The sequence below is a fragment of the Urocitellus parryii genome, chromosome 5, assembly GCF_045843805.1.
Source record: "Urocitellus parryii isolate mUroPar1 chromosome 5, mUroPar1.hap1, whole genome shotgun sequence".
In the NCBI taxonomy this organism is placed as follows: domain Eukaryota; kingdom Metazoa; phylum Chordata; class Mammalia; order Rodentia; family Sciuridae; genus Urocitellus; species Urocitellus parryii.
The window spans coordinates 29,202,721-29,223,833 of record NC_135535.1 but is presented as its reverse complement, the minus strand read 5'-3'; positions in this window follow the sequence as shown (position 1 = coordinate 29,223,833).

Below are 21,113 nucleotides of genomic sequence, written 5' to 3'. Positions count from 1 at the left end.
AAACAGGCCTTAAAGGAAGGACTGTGGATTGAGTAATTTTTGCTAAGTACAACATGTACATGTGTCCCTCTCTCTCTTATCACTGAAATCGTGAATACATGATGCATTGCTCAAAATTGTTTTGCATTCTCCACAAGAAGTGGAAATCTCTGTTTATTTTTCCTTTATTTATTGGAGTGGGTGGGAGTGAAAGTTCTACTTAAGGTCAATTGAAGATAAGGATTTTGATCCTCAATTATTAATTGGATTTCATCCAAAGGGCAACAACACTCCAGCCAGTGATAAAATTCCCCCATTAAAGGTGGTAAGGAGAGGGTAGGGAGGATGAAAGGCAAAGGGGAGGGGACAGAAACGTCATATCCTTGAAAACTGCACACTTTGCAATAAAAAAGAATCTTTTCCAATCATTTTTTTTTTTACTATTTCTATTTTGGTTTAACTATAAAAAATTAAACAGTGCTTAAGCTTTCCCTTGCTCTATTTTTAATTTCACATATGGAAAGATTATTTACATCATAAACCAAATCCCATTGTCCTAAAATCAGCTTTCAATGATTTCAAGCAAGTGTGTAAAATTCTTTTGACTAAATTTGTTCATAACATTCTTTTTAGTATGATGTGGGAGTCCCAGAAGGGGCAGGCTTCTTCCTGGTGTTTGGTAAGGCAAGACAAGCAATGGAAAGCAGTCATCAGGACGGCATTAAGTGCTCTGCCATTTCGAATGTCTTTAAATGAGGCACAGAAAAGATGAGAAGATTGTGTGTGTGTGTGTGTGTGTGTGTGTGTGTGTGTGCGTGTGTGTGTTAGAAATTGGACCTTTTATTTAATAATGAGATATATAAACACACGTAATATGTTACACATAACAATGAACATGATAATATAATGAAATATTCTGTATGCCAAACTATAGCTAAGTTCATAGAGTAGTGTGCACTATGAAGATTTGGTAGACAGCACAGTTTAATCTAAAAATGGAACTATGGATCAAGATCCACATTTATAAAACATTTGAATTTTCAATTTTAGCATAGATCTTGTTTCACAAGAACAAGAAAAATTAAAATATATATAACCATAAATATACGTATGTACATATATATATGTGTATATATATGTACACAGATACATACACATACATACACTATGTATTTATTTATTTAAAAAGCACAGTTTCTGTAGTTTGAATCTTCAATATTCCCCAAAGACTCATATGTTAAGGAATTGGTCACCAGCCTGTGACACTGCAGAGAGAAAGTGGAACCTTTAAGAAGTAGAGGATACTGGGCTCCAGACGCTTTCTCTCTTTCTGTTTACTGGCTGCCATGGGGTGAATAGTTTTTTCCATATGCTTTACCATGATATATAGGCCATCCCAGGTCCAAAGCAACAGGGTGAAGCTCATGAGCCACGATAAACCACCCTTTCTCTTAAGTTGCTTATCTCAGGTATTTTGTCAAAGTGATTCAAAGCTGATCAGCCTAATAGTGGACTCTGGTTAAAATGTAGACTTGTTTAAAATAGTAAGAGAAAACTTTGTTGGCCTGGCCCTCCTGAAACAGGAAAGTGTATTGGTGGGATGAAGGTTAGTCCCTGAGCTGAACTGTGTGTGCTAGAACTCTGGCTCTTCCACCTATGTGAGTGGATAATGGCTGTGCAAAAGTCATCTCTTCAGTTTTATAACTTTTGAATAAGGAAAATGAGGATAATGTAACTCTGTACTTCAGCATTTCATGAGAAACTTAAGTGAGTTAACATATGTAAAATACTTAGCAGGGAGCCCGGCAACATTCTAAGTGCACAGTAAGTATTATCTGTTATTATTTACTTTCCTGGATTGTGGCATTTGAAGTATCTGGCTGTTCTTGGGACTGGTCTCAGCTCCATTTTCTTCAGTGCCAATAGCAGAAATAAGCCTCAGATCTAATATAGATTTAATCCAACCTAATCCTGAAGCCACTGTAATCCTGCCCTGTTGAACACATTTATATCACAAAGCTGAAAATAAGGGTTTGGTATGGGACATATGATCTGCAGACCTGGATACTTTCAGTTTGGACAAGTTTCAAAATCCGGGGACATCCACTGGCTATCTCTATGTCTCTTCCTATTCAAAGGGGTATTTACTAAAAAAAATAAAATAAAATAAAATAAATAAATAGATTGAATGACCATCATGGTCAAAGATTTTAGCATCAGCTAAGTATCTCATGGACCATTAGCATATCTAATGATGACAGGAGTGTAATGATGATAGAATTGCATCTCTTTATAGTCTGAGGTGTTCAGAGACCTGGCCCATTGCCCCAATAGCCAGTATATAGCAGAACAGCATGAAATCTAGATTTTCTGACTACTGGTTCAGTGAGTTTCTGATACTTCAGGGAGCAGATCAGTTCTGTTCTCAAGGAGTTTGTAATCTATTTAAATAAAAGTGTTAAATTTTAAAAGATATATTTTATAAGAAAAGATCATAAAACTCCTACAAATATAAATATATCAAAGATTACATTTAACTCATTAATTAGTGAGGGAATCAATAAAAAGATTTTGAGAAGTATTGGGAACATTGAGTATCAAAGTAGAAAGAAACTACAATCAAAGAAAATATTGAGATTCAGAATGTACTTGGAAGGTCTGGTTTTAGAGGACCACAGTAGGAAAGATCTGTCTATAAAGGACAGAAAGTGTGGATAAAGGAACATTCCCAATGTGATTATTTCAAACTTGATTGTTATTACCATTGGAAGATCTGAACGTTGAATTTACATTTCTAAATGCTAAAACTTGCTACCACGGACCCCTTAGAAAATGCAACCCATATTACATGTTCTCTCACTTCCTTAATGGCAGAAGCTGAGTGAAGTTCTACGTGCCCATGTGGAAGTATGAGATTTTGCCTTTTATGAACATCAGTTCCATTTTGTTGAGTTCTATTTTTTTTCCTGCTTGCTTTCCTCCTGGGCCTTATGAATTGTTCAGTCCACTCTTGTCCAGCTTCTTGCCAGAGTAAATGCCAACTTCAGTCATTTGCATCCACAGGAATACATTATATAATGCTTTATGCCTGAGGAAAAGCCACAGTGAAGATGGAACAAGTCAAAACTGTCAGGGCAAGTCTCTGGAGATGAAGCAGAAATGCCAAAGCCAAGGGAAGTTAGGGAAACAACTTGTTAAACTACAGAAAATACAAATGAAAAAGTACTTACATGACCTTGAGGCAAGAGGCTTATAGGGTTTATAAGCAGGTGAAATAAGGGAAATGTCACTGGGGAGGTGGCAAAATGGAACTGGCTTTCTTGAACATGGCCCAGTGATTCCCTCCAGTTGAGTCCTGCAAGTGTCAGTATAGATATGTATGAGAAAACAAGTTATCACTGAAGATGCAAAAGATTTGAAAGGATCCAGCAGAATTAAAATTTACAAGATGCTGTAGAAAGAAAAATAGTAGGATTTTGAGTCAAACTGCTCAGATTAGAATCCGAGACCTGCCTGTACTAGCTGTATATGTAAAAGCCAGATTAAAGATCTGAGACTTGGTTTTGCATTTTAATAAGGTGGGGATTTTATGCTAAGTAGTTTATATAATATTCCCAGAGGCTATTTTCAGAATAAAATGAGTTAAATGAAAGTAATTTGTAAAATGTCTTGCACATTTAGTTTTTATTATCAATCATAATAAATAAGACAAATGAGACTAAAACACTTAGTAATGTATCTTTTCTGATATTAAATGATTCTCAGCTTTGTTATTAGTAGAATTAATAAAATTATCAATAAGCCAGTCTCCTTGTCCTTTCTGATTTCAAAAGTTAAAAAGCAAAAAGAAAACCTTAATACCAGGATTGAATGTCTTGTTCCACTGAATTTTTAAAATTGTCTTAGAATTTACTTTTCTCAAAAAAATTGTGTGTACTCATTTCCACTCCATAACTGAGTTAAGTGATCAAAATGAAGCTAAATCTATATTGAAATCCATCTATGCCTAGCACTGCACTAGCTTCTCACTGTCTATGATATAGATAGCGAACTCATGACATAGTTCTTTCTCTTCTACTGTATTTATTGAGGCTGAATGTGGTTAAATATTTTTGTTCATAAAAGATTCAAAGGGCATTATCTAAATAGAATAAGAATAGACAAGGGTAAAATGGAAGATTAACAAATATCAAAGATCAAGTTTATACTTTCAAGAACTGAATCAGTGATCATGAGATCAAACTTGAATAACAACAAAATGTACAAAAGACATAAGAGATGACAGACTGCGAATAATACATGATTGACCATGTTGTTTATGAAAAATGTTGTGTCTACACAACACTGTTGCTAGAAGTCAAGGTGAAATTTGCATATGATCCATAAACAAAACTGAAGAAAAACAAACAAACAAACAAACAAAAATACGGCCTCCCAACCTGATTTCTTCCAGGTATGTAATTTGGAAAGAATATCAAACTAAGATAATAATTCACACAGTGTCAATAATGAGATATTAGAATCATGGAGTCAAGTATATGGAGACATTTTAAACATAAGCATCTTTTCTTTCTTAACCCTCTCCCCTCTATCATCCTTGTCTTTTGTCCCTCACATTTGAGAGGTTATTGCGAAAACATTTACAAATCTGCCAAATTTGCACTTCCTTCCCTCAAAGCTTAAATGGACATATGATTGCCCTGATAAAAACTACACTTCCCAGACTCCCCTGCAGTGAGATATGGCAAAGTGATGATAGGGTCTGGACAGGAGAGGCAAGTAATGGCCGCCTTGATTGCTTAAAAGGAAATCACAGTCCTATCCTTGTTCTCTTTCTTTCTACTTGAAGCCACCATGTTTTTGGATTTGTGTTTGTATCCAAACAAACACAATGACCATATCTATGGCACAACACTAGCACAGATAGAAAAATCTGCTAGGTTGCTTTTGAGAAGCTTTGCATCTTCTCCCTCTAGAACCCAGCTAGGCTAGAATGTGGGGAAACTAGGTACTGTTTTATAGCTCTTAAAAATTCTTATAGACTTGAGAAACTCAATATGGGGCTCAGTAATTTTGTTATGAACAACAAAAACACAGACAAAAAGGATCTGGATTAGGTATTAGGTGATGCACAAGACCATTTTCAGGTTTAAATGTCTAGCATCTTGCTAAATGTAGCACCTGCCAACTATTCTTTTTTGTTTTGTCTCCAAGGTTAGAGACATCTTGATTATTCAGTGAATCTTTTTTGTTTGAAAATACTTAATATTTACTTACATTACTTTTTAAAAGTTGTGTTATCAAATGAAAATGCTCTGCTCTCTTCCTTAGTTTTCCTAATTTTCCATAACAGAGTCAAGATTTGAACATTTTTTTTTAACTTTCTAACCACCATGCCAAAATAGATTTTTATTATTCTGGTTCTCCTGCAGTTCTCTAATGCATCAAGCCACACTTGGGTATTCATTCCTTGTGTTACTCAACTATTTCTTTAATGATTTAATCAAGTTTATGTTCCCTCTTTTCTGGCCTTACTAATATGGAGTAATGAATATTTAAGTCTTTGTAACTTTATTCCAAATCATTGAATAACTTTATTTTTTGAATCCATTATCAACAACATATACATAAATATCACTCAAGGTGTGTTAAGGGCTGGGGGTACAGATCTGTGGTAGAGAACTTGCCTCGCGTGAACAAGGCCCTTGGTTATATTCCAAGCACTACCAAACAAACAAACAAACTTGTAAAATAAAAGGTCAAAATCTTGAAATTTGAGGCAAGTAGAGAGGTTTAAAGTTTGTGATTTTAATAAAATCTAAGGAATCAATTTCCTCATCTAAAAATTGGAGAAAAAAATCATTTACATTGTAGTTGATAGAACTAAATTGCTTAGACCATCAAATTTTATGTTGAAGGTAAATAAAAGTTAGCACTTTTACTATCACTGCAGTAATATGTGGTAAAAATTAAACATTATGGTATATATTAATCCTAGACAGGACTTTTATTAAGGAAGTATTTTACCCATATTTTGAAAATGATATTAATAGTAAGAGTAGTAATAATAACTTCCATCATAACTGTCAATAACAGTCTAATTAGAGAGTCAAAAATTTCAAAACAAAAGGTGAAGCTCTTTTATGTCTATCAAAATGCAGTGTTTGTTTTTGGTTTTTTTCCTTAATATACAGAAATTGTAATTATTTTTATCTATTGAAAAAATCACTTTTACCTATATAAATGCATAAAAATAGGTAAACACTATTTTAGGTGAAGTGAATATTGCAATTTTTATTTATTTGTTTTATTTTTAATGGTTTAATGGAAGATGCCTACAAAGTTACCTCTTAGAGAGAAATGTTTATATCGTCAAGGCTCCCATACTCACTTATTCACCATAATTTGAAATGAATGACATTTCTCTGGGGAAAAGAGAAACAAGTGAAATATTTACATGGACTGTTTTAATTTAAATTGCTTTTGGTCATGTGCTTTCAGTTACCACTTTGAATATAATTACTCCATGTCAGACTTAGAGGCAAGTTATTGGCATGGAGGGAAGGGGACAGGAAGCAGAAAATATGAGGTATCAATGGTGTACAAAAAGTTTTAAAGCAAAATAAATTCAGGAATATTTGACGGTCAGTTACCAGAGGAACAGAAAAGGGGAACATCAAATAGAAAATGCAAGAAGCAGAGATCATGAGTTAATCTAAAGATGAACTGATGGAAATAAATACACAGGTGAAGTAAGTCTAGCTGCTGAAGGCCTGAATAGTCTGTGTTAAATCCCTAAACTTTGTGCTTATAATCTTTTTGCAAATCTGGAACTTAGTATCACATTCTCCAAACATGTTTTAAATGGAACTGAGGATCTGACAGAAAAATATATATTTTTTAAATTTTTTAATTTTATATTTTCTGTAACTATCAATCTATAATATTCCCGGATATTGAGCATTCTCAACTCCTCAGAAATGCTGAGCCCAAATAAGTTAGAACTTCACCATATGAAACAGCTGTGGGAATTGAAGTTCTGAAGATGATAGAAAATCTGTTGGCTGCTAGCTGTCAGATTAACTAATAATTACTAGAGTCCTGCTTCTTTGTATTAACTGTCATGATATGAGATTTATTAACTCTGTACAATTTCTCATTGACAACTCTATGAGGTCACTTCTATCAGAATTGCTATTTGCAGCAACAGAAGAGAGAAGCTTCCAAAGTTAAGATAAATTGTCCAGTGTCACAGAGCTGGAATGTGGGAGACAGGCCATTAGACTCCCAAACCATGAGAACTTGTGTTTTTCAATTTAAGACCTTAGGAAGAAGTTTGTGTCTGAGAAAATGGAGTTGGGGCAAAAGAGAGAGAGATAAGGAAGGAAGAAGGAGGAGGAGAAGGAGCAGAGGAAGGGAGGGAGAAGGGGGGAAGGAGGAAGAGGGGGATAATAGCAAGTGAAGATTAGATATGATGTGTGAAGTCCCCAGAAACAAATTCATTTATATCAGAAAAATGTAGAAAAAAGGTTAAAGGAAAACAAAAGGGAAGTAGGAATGTTAGAGTAGTTCAACAGTTTTAAAATATTCAGGTTAGAAGTCAAGAGCACTGAACTGCTTATCCTTAAGAACATCACTTTTCCTATGAGTGTAGGCATTCCTAGCAGGGCAGAATTTCAGGGTCAAAAGCCATCTTGACATTATCTAGTTTGACCACTTTTCTGTTGCGCCAACTTCCTTTAAAGGAGCCGTGCTCATGCCTTTGAGGGTCTTTTGAGGGTCTTTGAGGCATCTGACATGGCATACTAGTCCCTCCTCTTTGCCCTTAGCACTTTTTCTCATTTAAAGACAAGAGATTCTGGATTGTTGTCTTCCTAGCTACCCTTACTTCCATCTTTATTCTTAGAGAACTTAATGTCCATGGAAATACTCAGGTCCTGCATCCTTGAACTTCCTTTTGGAGACGTCAGAGGAGGATTAGCCCAACCCCGTATCTATCTATCTATCTATCTATCTATCTATCTATCTATCTATCTATCTTTGCATTACAATTCTTAATACACCTTTATACCACAATTTGAATTGTAATGCAAAAATAAATTGTATATAAGGTATGTTGACACCAACTGATTGTATATAAGGTATGTTGACACCAACCCCATATTTTTTTACCCCAAGCACTACTTCAGAACCAACTTCCATCCATGAGTGACCAAGGGGCATGATTCTGGCCACTGAGACAAAAGCAGCAATTTTCTCCCTCATACATTTCTCCTTTATTCCCTTTTCACTGCCCACATCTTGTCACTCTCACTGTAAAACTTTTTGTGCACAATAGTCTTCTATTACTATATCCACCTTCTTACCTCTCATTCATTTTAACTCATTCCATGGCTTTCATCTGCACTATCATGCTAGTTAAATATTCTCACAAAATTATACTTTATTGAACTCAACAAACACATTAATAATCTTATGATGCTCTACCTTAGAAGATGCTGTATGTATTTGATCACCACTCCCTTCTTGAAATACTTTTCTCACTGATATTATGTCTCTTCATTTTCCCAGCCTCATTCAGTATTTCACTTTGGTATTTTCTGTTGTTCCATTCTGCTTTCCCTGACCACTAACTATTGCAAGGCACTATAAATTGGTCCTAGACCTGCTTCTCTTTTCTCTCTTCACATTCCTTCCCGATAATTCTGTCTAGTCCAGTTGAAGAAATCATTGTTTTAGTTTCCTATTGCTGTTATAACAAATTGTCCCAAAATTGCTGGCTTAAAAGAAGAGCAATTTATTTTCTTCTAGTTCTGGAGGCCATTTGAAATCCATTTTACTAGGTTGCAATCAAGATACTGTAAGGACAGTGCTGCCCTTGGAGGATCCACAGGAGATCACTGCTGTTTTCTCTTCCAGCCTCTGGTGGCCAATATCTGCATCACCCAATTACTATTTCTGCCTTTGTGGTGCCTTTTCCTCTCTGTGTATAAAATTTTTCTCCTCTTCCTTGTAGAAAAATACATGTGATTTCACTTAGGATCCACATGGATAATCTGGAATATTCTTCCCATCAGAAGCTCCATAATTTAATCAAGTGTGGGAAGACACTTTCTTTTCCCATATAATATAACATTCGTAAGTATTCAGAAATTAGTTCATGAATATCCTTTAGATGAGCACTTTTATCCAGCTATAAACTGTATGTAGTCTACTGAATTTGAAATTTATATCTCTGTCTCTTGGCATTCATTACACAATCCATAGCACTGTAGACTAAGATGAGTAAATAATAAAAATCTCAAACCTTCCATGCCCCAAAACAGAATGGCTGATTGCTACTGTAACTTATTTTTAAGGATTGTTCAGCTCCATACCTGATATCACCATTTTCCTATCAATTGAAGCCAAACACAAAGGAATCAACCTTGGCCTTTTCCTTTTTATTTCTCCTACCCTATGTATCCAATCTTACAATAGCTCTATAGCTGCTATTACCAACATTGATTCCATTTGTTTTGTCCATTTCTAATACCACTGCTAGGTTCAAACTCTCAAGTCTTGTTGAGACTGCTAAAATTACCTCTGATCTGGTCATTTTGCTTTCACTCTCATCCCACAAAAAGTCATTCTCCATAGAGTAATCAGAGAGCTCGTTTATAAATGGAGCTTGTACCGTGTATCTCTTTTGCTTAAAAACATTTTCATGTACACTTCTCATTAACTAAATATGCATTTCACTTAATGTGGTCTACAAGAACCTTCAAGATTGCATCTACCTGCTCATCAGCCTATTTTCTACCCTAATCTGTTCCCACTTTGCTCCTTAAGCATGCCAAGCTCTCTAGCACTTACTGGACTCTGTATGGAAGACTATTTCCTAGCTCTTCAGGATCTTCTCTTATTCTTATCCTTCAAACTTCAGCTCAGTCTCTCTGACCATGACATAGGAGGATGGTTTTCCCACCCTAACTCCGTTAGTTGCATACTGTTGCATCATTAGCATATTTCCTTCCTGTTTGCTTTTCTTTTTGTTTGTTATCAAAATTCCAACTAAATATAAGCACAGTGAGCGCAGGGAATAATATTGTTTTTTAAGAGTCCTTTCCTAGACCAATGTGAGGGAGACACTCAATACATTTTTATTAGACAGACTGTTATTATAACACAGTAGTGAAAAATACAGAAGTAGGACACCAGAGTGTCCTACTTAGCTTCAGCTTACTTGGTATATGGTATATGCTTAGCTTCAGCACTTACTTGGTATATGGCATACTTTAATTCTCTGTGCCTCAGTTTCTTCCTCTGTAGAACAGGAATAACTGCTTTTATTTTTTTAGCACAGTAGTTGTAAGATTTGAGTGGATGAATATGTGTAGTAAAGTATGTTAACAATCATTGTATATAATTAGCATTTTAATGTATGAATGAAAATGTACATAAAAATAGGCTTTAAACTTACATTTGATCATTGCTAGTAATATGCAACTTACTATCTCTTTAGTTTCCAATCTCCATGGTAACATCAAATCAACAAGAACATTTTAAATGGTCTTCAAACCTATCATTTTACTAAATACAAAGTTATATCTCATTATAATTTTTTATAAATTGGTAAATATTTATTTGAAAATCATGTTTACAATTTTCAAACATGCAAAACTTTTAGTTAACTGGAAATTTATTAAATAGAGTAGCTTCACTAATCAAGTGTAAAAAACTGTATTTCCACCTAAAATGTTGATTTTTATATCATCAAGATTTCTTTTTTAAGTTTTTGAGACTACATCTTTTGGAAGCTTTGAGTTGTGCTTTTCTGTTGTAAGTAGGAGGGAAACTCTAACAGGGCTTTAATTACCACACGTTTACCTGACAGATTTTATATTTTAATTCCTAAGAAACTTTTATTCTAATTTTAGTTCTCTTCAAATATTTGAGTTTTTAACCTTCTGTTACTAAAGTAACTAATGTGGTATGGTGTTGGTGAATGAATAGACAGACTTACAAAAGTAATAAACTAACATTTTAGAAGTAGACACAAATAAATATAGCATTTCAAATTGTGGAAGATATAGTAGTATTTTTTCATAGTGTTGTGATAATTTAAAAAATAAATGAGAAAAAGGTAAAACTGAATTTATCCTTCAACCCATAAATTAGAAAAAAACAAAAGATAACAAATATTTGTGTTAAAAAATTAAATTATGCTTTAGTATTTTTCATATTAAAACTTCCAGTTTTTTCTAAAAGAGGAAAGAGAAAAAATTTTATTACATATGAATGAACATTTTTTTGTATGGGAAAAACACCATAAACCAAAGATAAATGACAAATTGCAAAGATAAACCAACATAGAGTATATTAATCTATATCATAAATGAAGACCTAGAATACCTAACATATAGTGTTTAAAAAAATAAGGACAACGATTTCCTCAAAACAGTGTATTAGGAAGCTCTAGGCTCTTGTTTCCCCCCAAAGATATTGAGTTAACAATGATGTATGGACCAGGCTACTTCTATGAGAACTCTGTGGGATCATTTGAAAAATTACAGTACACACACACAAGGCAAAGCCAAGAAGACACTCCAGTGAAAGGGGTAGGGAAATTTCATATGCCCATTTCTTCCCTTCCCCCAGGTGGCACAGCATGCACTATCAGGAGGAAATCTCTCACGCTAGACTCCCTGAACAAGATGGAAGCAAAAGCAGACTTGTGCATAACCTTCTGCCTTTTATGAGTGCTAAGGAACTTTTTCTGTCTTGCTCAACTCAAAATATTATAGGCCATCAGCAGTGTTTAGAACCAGTGGAAAGCAGAGAGAATACCACAGTAGATTAGAGTTACAGTTCCATAGGCAGATGCCAGAGAGTTCAAGAGATCAGAAAATATTTTCCAAGGTCCTGGGATCTCTAAGACTGAAGAAGATCTTAGCCTATGTGATACCAATATAAAATGAGTGGTAAGGAGGTTGTTTATTTAATCAAACCCAACCTAAGAAATAATTATGTATTATATACTAAAGCAAGTAAATTAAGTAAATGAAACTGAATCAAAAATAAAACTCCAGAAACTGACCCTAAAGAAACACAGATCTATAATTAGCAGGCAAAAAAATTAAAATAAAGATACTTAATGAGCTAGAGAGAACAGTGATAAATAACTAAAAAAAAATCATAAAAATAATGCATGAACGAAATATTAGTAAAGAAAGCCAAACTATAAAAAAGTAGCAAATAAATTCTAGATCTAAAAAATATAATAACCAAAATGAAAAATTCACTATAGGGATTTGACAGAAGACTTGGTCAGGAAAAATTAAAAATCAACAAATGTGAAGTAGTAATTTGAAATCATTGAGTAGAGGAACAAAAAGTAAGACAATTGAGGAAAAATGAAGAGTCTAAGTAATTTGTGAGACTCTATCAATAGTGTATGTATTAAAGGAATTAAAAAAGGAAAAGAGAAAGAGAAAAGGGAAGAGGTCAATTTAAATAAATAATTATAGAAAAAATTCCCAAATCATAGAGCAGAAATGGATATTCAGATGCAAGCAACTTGAAAAACTCCAAATAAACTACAGCCAAATGGAGCCACACCAAGACAGGTTATAATAAAACTGTCTATAAAGTCCAAGGCAGAGAATTCTGAAAGCAACAAACCAAAACACAATTTGTTACATACAAGGGAGCTTCTGTGGGATTATTAATAAATTTCACAGCAAAAATCTTGCAGGAAAGAAAGGAGTAGGATATTATATTCAAAGTGTTGAAAAAAATCTATTATCAGAGGGTACTCTAACTGGACAAAATCAACTTTCAAAAAATCAGCTAGAGATGTAGATCAGTGATAGAGCACACATGCTTGGCATGCATGAGGCCCTGGGTTCAATCCCAGAACAAGAGAGAGAGAGAGAGAGAGAGAGAGAGAGAGAGAGAGAGAGAGAGAGAGAGAGAGATACTTTCCTATAGGAACAAAACCCGAAGGAGTTCATTACCACTAGTTCTGCTGTATAAGAAATAATAAAGGGAGTCCTTCAAGTTAAAATATTAGACAACAGTGTGAAGCCAATTAATAATATAAAGTTTCCTATTAAAGGTAAATATATGGACAAATATAGTAACCTATATTATTATAGTTTGACACATAGAATTGAGGTGACAAAATAAATTTGATCTATTTTTTTAAAACTATAAATCTATGCTAATGCATAAGGAATATATAAAGACATACTTTGTGATATTAATAACATAAAGTTAGTGAATAGAGCTATAAAGGATAGTTTTTTATGCAAATAAGTCATTATTTTAAAACAGAATGCTGAAACTTTAAATAGTTTGTGTCATTGCATTGGTAATTATAAGCAAGTTCACTGCACTGGTTAATACTTTGGTCCACTGCATCCTGAGGTGGACTTTTATACTTGTCCAAGTCCAGTGAGACATAACACTCACACCAGTTACATGAAAAGTGTTTATTTATTCTAATTAGGCATATATTACAGCAGAATGTATTTTGATTCATTGTGCACAAATGTACACAACTTTTCATTCTCTGGTTGTACACTATTGCACCATATGTGCAGTCATATATGTACCTAGGGTGATGATGTCCATTTCATATCACCATCTTTCCTGCCCTCATGCTCCACCATCTCTCCCTCCCTCTTTCCCAGGAAAAGTTCCCTCATTCTCCCATGACTCCATTGTAGATCAGCATCCACCTATCAGAGAGAACATTTGGCCTTTGGTTTCTTGGGATTGGCTTATTTTGCTTGGCAAGATATTCTCCAATGTCATCTATTTACCTACAACTGCCATAATTTTATTCTCTTTTAATGCTGAGTAATATTCCATTGTGAATATATACCACAGTTTCTGAAAAAGGTCCACATAAATCTGTATGTTTCTCTGAAAACATTTGCTTTAATAGATTCATTACTTATAGATAAGCAGAAACAGTACAACATAGGATGACAAATCAATCTTTCAAAGCTTAGGAAACCTACCCAAGGTGCATGGAGTCTTGTTAGCATGTGTCCTACTTTTACTGTAGCTAAGGGACCCCAGAAAGAAATCTTCCCTGAGTTTTATACCCTGAGGGCAGCACATGGAATAAAACACTAAAACACATCCTGTTTCTATGAGGGCCTGAAACAGAACCTGGGCTATTCCAGCGGAATCCCTCTTTTTTTAATCAGGATATTACATTTCCAGAACATTCTACATGTGGTGTTGAGAACTGGAAGTATGTGTTTGGGAGGGATAACTAGCATGATCCAAGGCCACCTTCCTAAATGCTCTGAAGTCTCCTCCCCTACCAAGATGTCCCCCTTAGTAGAGCTAAACCATTTCAAATGCAAACTAACCTCTCCAGGTCTAGATGCAGAGGTATGTCTCCTTAGATCAATGTAACACCATGACTGACACCATCTCAGTGCCACATTATCAAACCATAGCCAGAAAACATTTCACTACACTCAGGAGGGTTACTATCAATGAAGGATGATCAGGCCTGCCTAGAGTAGTGACCTAGTCCATAATGCCAGCCATCCAGGTAAGTAATTATTGAAAAAGTCAAACAAGGATGCTTCAAGCAGCCCCACTGTTTGAAACCAGTGGTCCTTCTTCTGGTTCTCCTCTGGTTCTCCTTTGTGTCTTTGCAATGCCAGAGATGTTCTCCAGGTATAGAAGAAGGCATTAGCAATTGCACACATGAATCCCAAGTTGGGCTTAAAGTAAGTCTAGAGAAATTCAAAACAACCCTCACACATGAATTGGGAGAAGTCTGATGAGCTGGCAGTAAAGGAAGCAAACCTGCATGGTCAGGGTCAGGAGATGCACACATTTACTCTTGATTACTTTCTCCTGTGTATAGTACCAAAGATCCTGTGACAGATACAAACCCTGAGTCAGGTACATAGCCTCATGGGTTCCTAGTAAGCCTGCACACAGCTTTAGACTGTGAGATAACAGTGTGTCTCATTCCCAGAAGTAATATTTGGGGGCATCCCAGCAAGCCCAACATACAGGATCCCACCATGTACCAACTTTCCAGGCATGATAAGTCATTTTCCCTATTTAGGTCACCTTTAGTCCATGCACCAAAGAAGTTGTAGCTCTCAGAAGCACATAGCATACCCTACCTTGCTAAATTGTTCAGCGACCAATTCATGGGTATGGAGTCATTTGCCAGACAAATCTTATTATCGATGTAAGGGAATGAGCTCAGTTTCCCCCAAACAATATTGCTAATAAAGCCCTTACACAGAGGGCCAGCACTAGCCATGCCATCATTTTGTTGTCACCACTGGGATATCTGTTGTTCCTGTAATCAAAATAGCACAGTATGTCAAAGAACCAAATCACCAAAGTTTCATTAGTTGTTCTGATATTTTGGCACTGAAGGCCTATAAGGTTTAAACAGAGCATCACCTCATCATCTCTAGCAATCAGAGAAATGCAAATCAAAACTACTCTAAGATATCATCTCACTCCAGTCAGAATGCAGCTATTAAGAAGACAAACAACAATAAGTGTTGGCAAGGATGTGGGGGAAAAGGTACACTTACACATTGCTGGTGGGACTGCAAATTGGTGCAGCCAATATGGAAAACAGTATGGAGATTCCTTGGAAATCTGGGAATGGAACCACCATTTGATCCAGGTATCCCTCTCCTTGGACTATACCCAAAGGATTTAAAAACAGCATATTACAGGGACACAGCCACATCAATGTTTATAGCAGCACAATTCACAATAGCTAAACTGTGGAGCCAAACTAGATGCCCTTCGGTGGATGAATGTGGCATATATACACCATGGAATTTTACTCAGCTATAAAAGGGAATAAAATCATGGCATTTGCAGGTAAATGAATGGTGTTGGAGAAGATAATGCTAAGTGAAGTTTAGCCAATCCTCACCCCCAAAATGCCAAACGTTTTCTCTGATATAAGGAGGCTGACTCATAGTGGGGTAGGGAGGGGGAGCATGGGAAGAATAGATGAATTCTAGATAGGGAAGAGAGGTGGGAGGGAAAGGGAGGTGGCAGGGGATTAGCAAGGATCGTGTAATGTGATAGACATCATTATCCAAAGTACATGTATGAATACTCAAATTGGGTGTCAACCTACTTTATATACAAACAGAGATATGAAAAATTGTGGTATATATGTGTAATAAGAATTGTAATGCAAAAAAGTACTGGAATTGGTGTGAACATACTTTATATACAAAGATATGAAAAATTGTGCTCTGTATGTGTAATAAGAATTGTAATGCATTCCACTGTTGTGTATTTAAAAAATAAAACAATTAAATTAAAAAAAACATAAATAGAACATCTCTGTCCCATTGCATATACTGGGTACTGGAGTCACATCATCAGATTTCAGGTTCTGATGATGTATCCTGTGGCATTGGAATGATGGCTCAACCTACCCTTAGAAGGACAAGAGAGACACCAGTATGTTATATAATGAGATCCAAGATAGCAGATCCAACACTGTCAAGTTAACCTGCAGTGGCCACAACCTGGGAGAACCTAAGAAAGGCATGGTGTTTCAGGACTCTGTAACCAGATTCCTAAGGAAATAGAGATTGATGTTAATGCCCTACTCCTCATTCCTCCTGGGGTCCCAGATGTTCCTTACCTATCAGGTAAGTGTTGGACTAAGTTGGTGCAGCAGCTCAGTCTTTTGGGCCCTTTCCTCAGGGTACTACCTCTGTGTACACCTATTGCTCTTGTTGTTTGACTTATAAATTTGGGGCTCAGTTGTCCAGTCCAGAAAGAGAGGTCATGTTCGGTATAAAATAATATGTCTGATACTTGAAACTGGATTGAAAGGATCCGATGTCCACTAGAGGGACCCTAGCATCCTGTTATTTCTTGGTCCTGCCTACCACTACTGTGGAATCCATAGAGGGGAGGTCCCAAGGTAAGAATTTGCTCCAGGTTACAGTTAGGCTGCCTTGGCATACTATGTAGTCCTGAGGTACAAACTACCCTAAGGATGTACATTATAAAGGGAGAAAGGAAAGAAGAATGTTTGGGAATACTGAGAGTAGAGTTCTATAGGTCTAGCCTAAGTAGGCAGCTGCCTGGTCTACTTCCACATCTACCAAGATCAGTGTTTCTCAACATGTGCTGTAGTGCTGTAATTTCCTTGCCTGCTTCCCTACACAGCTGGGCACTGTAGCCTGCCATCAGTAGACCATCTGGATGTGTTTTCTTCAGTTGTTTTGTAAGTCAGCTTTCCTTCATTCAATGTCTTCTTTTACTTATGGAGGATAACAAGGTGTATGGAAGGCCCATTGTATTCCATGAGTGTATTCTTTGTTATGTTGCTGAGGCGGTGAAGTAATTGATAAGGGTATCCAAAAACATGACATAAGCGTCTCATAACAGCACTTATGATAGTCCCAGTGTTTATAAATGGCATATATTAAGTGAAAAAAGTAGATATACTTTTTTCACTTCAGGTGGCAAGCTTTTGTCATATTCCTTTAATAGTCTAGTCATTCAGCTGTCATCTGCTGACCAAATAGCTAAGCTGTTGTTAGTGGCCCATGAACTGACAGAAATGTAGCAAGATGGTATGAGTGCCCTGCATGGTGATACTTTGCTTGTAGTTTGGTTCACTAAGCAGAATATCCATTTTAAGTGTAAGTCAAAAAATGATGGATGAGAGATGACAGCTGCAGCCAGTGGAATTTGTCTGCTTTTAGTTTTGCAAATGTATCAGTAGTAGACATACCTCTTCACCTCAGGTTTCCAGTGGAGGAAGCAAAGAAGCCCCTATAGGTTCCTTTAACACTTCTGGTAAGCTAGCTTTTTCTTTTTGAACCTGCTGTTCCCTTAAAGTCCCAAGTGAGAATAACTTTAAATGTACCATTTCCATTGGACAATTGAGCTCTGCTGAGCCTATTTCATTGATGCAACTTGTAAGCATCTAAATGAGAATGTGCAGTTCATGTGAAGTGCTATATCTGACACTCTGGCCGCAAGACACTCAAGTCTTCACCAGTGCCCAATGGTAAGCAAGGAGTTGCTATTCAAGAGTGTATATCTAAAATCTGATTGGCAGATGCACCCAGTTAGTAGTTTTCCATTGCAGAGACTGCAATCAGCATGTATGAAGGCTGCAAACACTTGCAATCTCTTGGCTGGGAGGCTCTAAAATTGCTAAAGGCAGACCCTGGCCATAGCCTGTTAATTAAGCAATACCCAAACCATTTGACTAGCCTAAGTGAACTGTTGAATGTCTTGCAAGGCATGCTTCTGCAAACGACTCCTTCCAAAATTGGTGACATTGCTAGTCACCTTGAATAAGGGAGCTAAGAACATACCCGGGTGGCATATATACTGGCTGCAGTATCCAAAGTCTCCTATCAGATATTTGGCCTCCCTTTTATTAATGAATGTCACCAAGGCTAGTAACATTTGCTTGGCTATATCTGGGATACGTCTTTGGCTTTCTGCCCAAGTGCCTTGGCATTCAGTCTTTGGTCATCCATTACTGTGTCCATGCCCTGAAGGACTTTTTGGCTAGAAAAACTGCATAGTTAGATTTGTGGTGGGGTGATTTGTAACACCTCTATCTGAGGCACATACTGAATTAACAAAGTAATGTCCTGTTCTCCACTAAAAGAGAAAGAATGGGAAAATATGTTTCATATAAATGGCGATAAATAGAATGAGTGGTTATTGTATTAGACTTTAACTCAAAAACAGATATAACAAACAAAAGAAAGACATCATGTAACAATACAAATACCAACTCATCCAAAATCTATAACAATTATAAATGCTTATGCACCAAATCTTAGACATCCTAAATATATAAAGAAACCTTAGACAGAATTTAAAGCAACACCACAAAAATAGGAGACTTTAATAACCTGTTTTCAATAATGAATAGAACAACCAGATAGGAGATCAAAGAGGATATAGCTGACGTGAGCAACCCTATAGATGAATTGGACCCAACAGACATGTATGGAGCACTCCGCCCAACAACAATAGGATATATATTTTTCTCAAGCGTTTGTGTAGCATTCTGCAGAATAAAACATATTTTAGTGTAAAACAACTTACCAAATAATTGCTAAAATAAATCCTACTGAGTTCAGAAGACTGAAATCACGCAAAGCATCAACATGGAACAAAATTAGAAAATAATAGCATTATAAAAACTGTAAAATCCACAAATATGTGTGAATTAAAGACAGTGCCCTTAAAAAACTAATGAGTCATATAAAAAATCACAAGAGAATTTAAAAAAAAAACCTTGAAGTAAATAAAAATGAAACTCACCCATACTCAAAGGATACAATGAAAGTAGTCCAAAGAGGGAAATTTATAATGGTAGAATTATAAATTAAAACAGAAGAAATATCTCAAAATCAGTGACTTAAACTCAAGAAACTAATATAGAACAGACTAAGCCTAAAGCTGCAGGAGAAAGTAAATAATAAAGATTAGAGTTGTGATAAATGAAGTAGAGAATAGAAAAATCAGTGGAACTAAGGGTTTTTTTTTTCTTAAGTATATCAACAAAAATTGACAAATACTTAGATTGATTAAGAGTAGACTCAATATTAAAATCAGAAATAAAAGAGGGAACTTTACAACCAATGCTAAAGAAATAAAAAAAAATATATAATAACCAACATAAGCTAACAAATTGGCTAACCTGGAGAAAATGGATGTTTCTAAAAAATATGCAGCCTACCACAAGACTGAATCAGGAGGAAATAAAAAAATCTAGAGATATTAGTCTTATTCTTCTTTGCCTCATAATTTTGTTGTGAGATATAATATGACATTTGTCAGAGCATCTGTGATCTATACAGTTGTCTTTCAAATGACAATTAACTTAGAGCATTTGTTAGAGTATTTATTTACAACAGTTGTAACTCTTATACTTTGTCTTTGCAGGACAGCCACATCACAGAATGAGTCATTTAAAGCCCACCATGGGACATTAATCTATGCCTTTTGAATAAATAACTCATTAGAAAGTTGCTATTGATTAATTAGGATTGTGAAGTTCACCCAAAGAGAAACAATTATAATGGAACAACATGATCCACATACTTTAATTGAGTGTATCAGCGTGGGATGCTTGAATTTGAGTAGATCAGGGTTAATTTTTTTACCTGTTTACTGTGGTGGAAAATATTTTCCAGAATATTTTTTAGCATTTATTTTCAAGTAGTTACCCCACCCAACATATCACTTGCTGGAGGTAAACAGCATATAAATAGGATAAAAATGAAAAGCTTATTAAATGGTATCAATGAGACCATTCATATGGAAATTTGAAAATTAATTGAATCTTGCTTACCAATTGCTGGAGCTAAAGAGAGTAAAGGCATCATGACCCATCTGCCATCAGTTGTAATGACTAATACCATGTTTCAGGTAGTGTATATAAAGCAATTACCATGCAATTAGCTGTGTTCTCTTTCATTTTATGGGTACCCTCCTGAGTTAAAGCAACTTTGTTCCTAACATTATTGTCAAAGATCCATTAGAGTTTCTGATTAAAAAGTACCTCCAGGTTGAAACATGGTAGTTAAGCTTTCAGCTTGAGATAATTTTCTTTCTTTGATTCTTTTAAACTTCAGCAATACAAATTATGTGGCTTTAAAATTATGTATATGAGTTCAAATACTTTTCAGAAGTCATTAATAAGTTACAAAATGAAAATAGCTTGTTTCTCAGCATAAAATTGGCCAACATATGGACAATTTTATACAGAGTCTTGACTCTCACTTCAGCAAAAGCAAATTTGTCCTAATACAACAAGGGTCCAAATCTTTAAAATTTTCAGTTCAAAGATAAAAGAAATTCCATTTTATTCTCTGCAAATAAGTTTTCTTCCCTTTTCCATAAAATTGTAGACAAATTTATACCTGGCCTTGGATCAAAACCCTTGGCATCATCAGAGAGACATGGATGCTGCGAGAGTGCAATTTTAAGGACACAGCCTTATAGGTAGGGCTGGGGTCAGGTATGTGGAGGAGGGGATGCCTTGGGAGTAATATAATCTACTTTCTCACTCATCTTCTCTTGTCTCTCCTTATATACTAAGTTTTTATTTTATTTTATTTATTTTGGATAAAGGT